Source organism: Pinus tabuliformis, chromosome 5_2, assembly GCF_031772625.1.
Source record: "Pinus tabuliformis cultivar Carrire ecotype Pingquan chromosome 5_2, CPIR1, whole genome shotgun sequence".
NCBI classification, from domain to species: Eukaryota; Viridiplantae; Streptophyta; class Pinopsida; order Pinales; family Pinaceae; genus Pinus; species Pinus tabuliformis.
In genome coordinates this window covers 106,171,456-106,177,374 of record NC_142306.1, presented here as the reverse complement: position 1 = coordinate 106,177,374, position 5,919 = coordinate 106,171,456, and positions in this window count along the sequence as shown.

Sequence of the window (5,919 nt, the reverse complement as noted above, 5' to 3'; positions counted from 1 at the left end):
GACTTTTAGAAATGTCATGGGTAGGCATAATGCATTACTTCTAAGAATGACAATGACACACCTATGCCTAGGCATATATATATATGCTTTAAATATTCCAAACTATAAAGAAACTCCCTTTCTTGGAAATTCCACCATTTTTGTTCTATTACTTGATTTTTGGAATAACTAGACAGTAGCGGGTGTAGAGAAATAGAGGAGCTAAGAATCACTGTCATCTTTGAATACAACGTGTTCTCTAACGAAATGAGATACTAGAGTTGTTAGGTGTGGAACATCTAATGTTTTAGGGGAGGATATATGGTCTGGTTGTCCCAAAATCTAGTTGGTTGTAGGAGTAGTGGAGCATGATAAATTCAAGATTAAGTCGATCCACTATTAAACATACACTATATAAAGAAAATCCTTGGCATGGGTGAAAACTAAGGCAGTCATCCTCACTAACTTTGCTGTCATTGCACATCTACATACAACACTTGGCATGGGTGAAAACTAAGGCAATCATCCTCACTAACTTTGTTGTCATTGCACATCTATATATATAACATTTGGCATGGGTGAAAACTAAGACACTCATCCTCATTAACTTTGTTGTCATTGCACATCTATATATAACACTTCTTGACTCTTTAGTTTTCACTTTACAAGAAGATTACCATTTTCTGTTAGAGACATCTCACATTCATTGAATCCACTTTATCTCAATACAATATATACTACACCAAATTGGGACATCAAATAAATTACAATCATATGTTTTATATATCTCAATTTTTTAAAATAATCTTTTATATAATATTATTAAAAATTTTATTTTCGTGATTTAGTTTTTTTAAATAATATTCCTGAACCTTTTATCCCTTTATTATCTCTTTTCATCTTCAGGGGCGTATACACACTAATATATACACGATTAATAAATGAAGCAACTAACAAGGTAACTGACCAATCCACACTGTATAATGGCTCCGTCTTTGGGCTTCTCACATGGAATTTCAGTATTAACTATGACGAAAACTTCTCCTTAATCAACTGGCATTCACAATAGAATGTCAAAGGAAGTTTAAAACTATCTTGCATTGCCTAAGTGCCAGGGATGTTTACAAATTCCATGCATAGGTCCCCTTGAAGACAAACACTTAATGCTCAATCGTAGCAGAACACCTTTAAACCAAAAATATTGATTATTTTCTTTTTGTTGTTTGTTCCATTATTTATTATTATTATTATTTTTCTGTTATATTTTGTCATATTTTATTTTAATCACGAAGATGTAAATTTAAGAGGCATCCACAATCGTCAAACAAATATTTTAATTTTGATAAATTCCTTCGGATTAATCACATCATGAGTTTTTGGTCAATGAGTTTGTTTAAATTTATGAACTTTCTTAGCCATTTCCCTTCCTTGTAGGGTTATAATGCTTGATTTAGAATTTTGTGATCCATACTAATTTTAATAAATTCTTTCAAATTAATCACAGCCTGAGTTTTTGGTCAACGAGTTTGTTCAAATTGATGAACTTTCTTAGCCATTTCCCTTCCGTGTAGGGTTATAAGGCTTGATCTTAGACTTTTGTGATCCATACTGATTTTGATGAATTCTTTCAGATTAATCACATCCTGAGTTTTTGGTCAATGAGTCTGTTGAAATTGATGAACTTTATCAGCCATTTCCCATTAGTGTAGGGTTATAATTCTTGATTTTAGACTTTTGTGATCCATAATGATTTTGATAAATTCTTTCGGATTAATCACATCATGAGTTTTTAGTCAACGATTTTGTTCAAATTGATGAACTTTATCAGCCATTTCCCTTCCGTATAGGGCTATAATGCTTGATTTTAGACTTTTGTGATTCATACTCATTTTGATAAATTCTTTCAGATTAACAGATCATGAGTTTTTCGTCAACGAGTTTGTTAAAATTGATGAACTTTCTCATCCATTTCCCTTTCGTGTAGGGTTATAATGCTTGATTTTAGACTTTTGTGATTCATACTGATTTTGATAAATTCTTTTGGATTAATTACATCATGATATTTTGGTCAACGAGTTTGTCCAACTTGATGAACTTTCTCAGCCATTTCCCTTCCGTGCAAGGTTATAATGCTCGATTTTAGACTTTTATGATCCATATTGATTTTGATAAGTTCTTCTGGATTAATCACATCATGAGTTTTTGGTCAACGAGTTTGTTCAAATTGATGAACTTTCTCAGCCATTTCCATTCCATGTAGGGTTATAATGCTTGATTTTAGAATTTTGTGATGCATATTGATTTTGATAAATTCTTTTGGATTAATCACATCATGAGTTTTTGGTCAATGAGTTCATTCAAATTGATGAACTTTTTGAGCCATTTCCATTCTGTGTAGGGTTATAATGCTTGTTTTTAGAATTTTGTGATCCATACAGATATTGATAAATTATTTCGGATTAATCACATCATGAGTTTTTTGTGAACGGGTTTGTTCAAATCGATGAACCTTCTCAACCATTTCCCTTCCGTGTAGGGTTATAATGCTTGATTTTAGACTTTTGTGATCCATACAAATTTTGATAAATTCTTTTGGATTAATCACATCATGAGTTTTTGGTCAACGAGTTTGTTCAAATTGATGAACTTTCTCAGCCATTTCCTTTTCGTGTAGAGCTATAATGCTTGATTTTAGACTTTTGTGATCCATACTGGTTTTGATAAATTCTTTAGGACTAATCACATCATGAGTTTCTGGTCGATGTGTTTTTTCAAATTAATGAACTATCTCAGCCATTTCCCTTCTGTGTGGGGTTTTAATGCTTGATTTTAGAATTTTGTGATACATACTAATTTTGATAAATTCTTTTGGATTAATCACGTTATGAGTTTTTGGTCAACGATTTTTTTTCAAACTAATGAACTTTCTCAGCCATTTCCCTTCCGTGTAGGGTTATAATGCTTGATTTTAGACTTTTGTGATCCCTACTCATTTTGATAAATTCTTTCGGATTAATCACATCATGACTTTTTGGTCAACGCGTTTGTTTAAATTGATGAACTTTCTTAGTCATTTCCATTCCGTGTAGGGTTATAATGCTTGATAATATACTTTTGTGATCCATACTGATTTTGATAAATTCTTTCGGATTAATCACATCATGAGTTTTTGGTTAATGAGTTTGTTCAAATTGATGAACTTTCCCAGCCATTTCCCTTGTGTGTAGGATTATAATGCTTGATCTTAGACTTTTTTGATCCACACTTATTTTGATAAATTATTTCGGATTAATCACATTATGATTTTTTGCTCAATGATTTTGTTCAAATTGATGAACTTTCTCAGCCATTTCCCTTCTGTGTAGGGTTATAATGCTAGATTTTAGACTTTTGTGATCCATACTGGTTTTGATAAATTCTTTCAGATTAATCACATCATGAGTTTTTGGTCAACGAGTTTGTTCAAATTGATGAACTTTCCGAGCCATTTCCCTTCCGTGTAGGGTTATAATTCTTGATTTTAGACTTTTGTGATCCATATTGATTTTGATAAATTATTTCGGATTAATCACATCATGAGTTTTTTGTGAATGGGTTTGTTCAAATTGATCAACTTTCTCAACCATTTCCTTTCTGTGTAGTGTTATAATGCTTGATTTTAGACTTTTGTGATCCATAGTGATTTTGATGAATTCTTTCTGATTAATCACATCATGAGTTTTTGGTCAACGAGTTTGTTCAAATTGACGAACTTTATTAGCCATTTCTCATCCATGTAGGGTTATAATGCTTCATTTTAGACTTTTGTGATCCATACTGATTTTGATAAATTCTTTCGGATTGATCACATCATGAGTTTTTGGTCAACGAGTTTGTTCAAATTGATGAACTTTTTCAGACATTTCCCTTCCATGTAGGGTTATAATGCTTGATTTTAAACTTTTGTGATCCATACTGATTTTGATAAATTCTTTCGAATTAATAAAATCATGATTTTTTGGTCAACGAGTTTGTTCAAATTGATGAACTTTCTCAGCCATTTCCTTAACGTGTAGGGTTATAATGCTTGAATTTAGTATTTTGTGATCCATACTGATTTTGATAAATTCTTTCGGACTAATCACATCATGAGTTTTTGGTCAAATGAGTTTGCTTAAAATGATGAACTTTCTCAACCATTTCCCTTCCGTGTAGGGTTATAATGCTTGATTTTAGACTTTTGTACTCCATACTGATTTTCACAAATTCTTTCGGATTAATCACATCATGAGTTTTTGGTCAACGACTTTGTTCAAATTGGAGAACTTTCTCAACCATGTCCCTGCTGTTTAGGGTTATAATGCTTGATTTTAGACCTTTGTGATCCATATTGATTTTGATAAATTCTTTCGGATTAATGACTTTATGAGTTTTTGGTCAACGTGTTTGTTCAAATTGATGAACTTTCTCAGCCATTTCCCTTTTGTGTAGGGTTATAATGCTTGATTTTAGAATTTTGTGATCCATACTAATTTTGATAAATTCTTTCAGATTAGTCACATCATGAGCTTTTGGTGAATGGGTTCATTCAAACTGATGAAATTTCTCAGCTATTTCCCTTTTGTGTAGGGTTATAATGCTTGATTTTAGACTTTTGTGATCCATACTGATTTTGATAAATTCTTTCTGATTAATCACATCATGAGTTTTTGGTCAATGAGTTTGTTCAAATTGAAGAACTTTCTCAGCCATTTCCATTCCATGTAAGGTTATAATGCTTGATTTTAGAATTTTGTGATCTATACTGATTTTGATAAATTCTTTTGGATTAATCACATCATGTGTTTTTGTTCAGTGAGTTTGTTCAAAGTGATGAGCTTTCTCAGCCATTTCCCTTTCATCCACGGTTATAATGCTTCATTTTAGACTTTTGTGATCCATAATAATTTTGTTAAATTCTTTCGGATTAATGACATCATGAGTTTTTGGTCAACGAGTTTGTTCAAATTGATGAAATTCTCAACCATTTCCCTTCCGTGTAGGGTTATAATGCTTGATTTAGACTTTTGTGATCCAGACGCTTTTGATAAATTCCTTTGGATTAATCACATAATGAGTTTTTGGTCAAACGAGTTTGTTCAAATTGATGAAATTTCTCAGCAATTTCCCTTCCGTGTAGGGTTATAATGATTGATTTTCGCCTTTCGTGATCCATACTGATTTTGATAAATTCTCTTAGATTACTCACATCATGAGTTTTTGGTCAATGAGTTTGTTCAAATTGATGAACTCTCTCAGCCATTTCCCTTTTGTATAGGGTAATCATGCTTGATTTTAGACTTTTGTGATCCATACTAACTTTGATAAATTCTGTTAGATTACTCACATCATGAGCTTTTGGTGATCGAGTTTGTTCAAATTGATGAAATTTCTCTGCCATTTCCCTTCCGCGTAGGGTTATAATGCTTGATTTTATAATTTTGTGATCCATATTGATTTTGATAAATTCTTTTGGATTAGTCACATCATGGGTTTTTGGTAAACTAGTTTGTTCAAATTGATGAACTCTCTCTGCCATTTCCCTTCCGTGTAGGGTTATAATGCTTGATTTTAGAAATTTGTGATCCATACCGATTTTGATAAATTCTTTCAGATTAATCACATCATGAGTTTTTGGCCAACGAGTTTGTTGAAACTGATGAACTTTCTCAGCCATTTCCCTTCCGTGTAGGTTTATAATGCTTGATTATAGACTTTTGTGATCCATATTGATTTTGATAAATTCTTTTAGATTAATCAAATCGTGAGCTTTTGGTCAAACGATTTTGTTCAAATTGATGAACTTTCTCAGCCATTACCTTTCGTGTAGGGTTATAATGTTTGATTTTAGACTTTTGTGATCCATATTGATTTTGATAAATTCTTGCGGATTAATCACGTTATGAGTTTTTGGTCAACGAT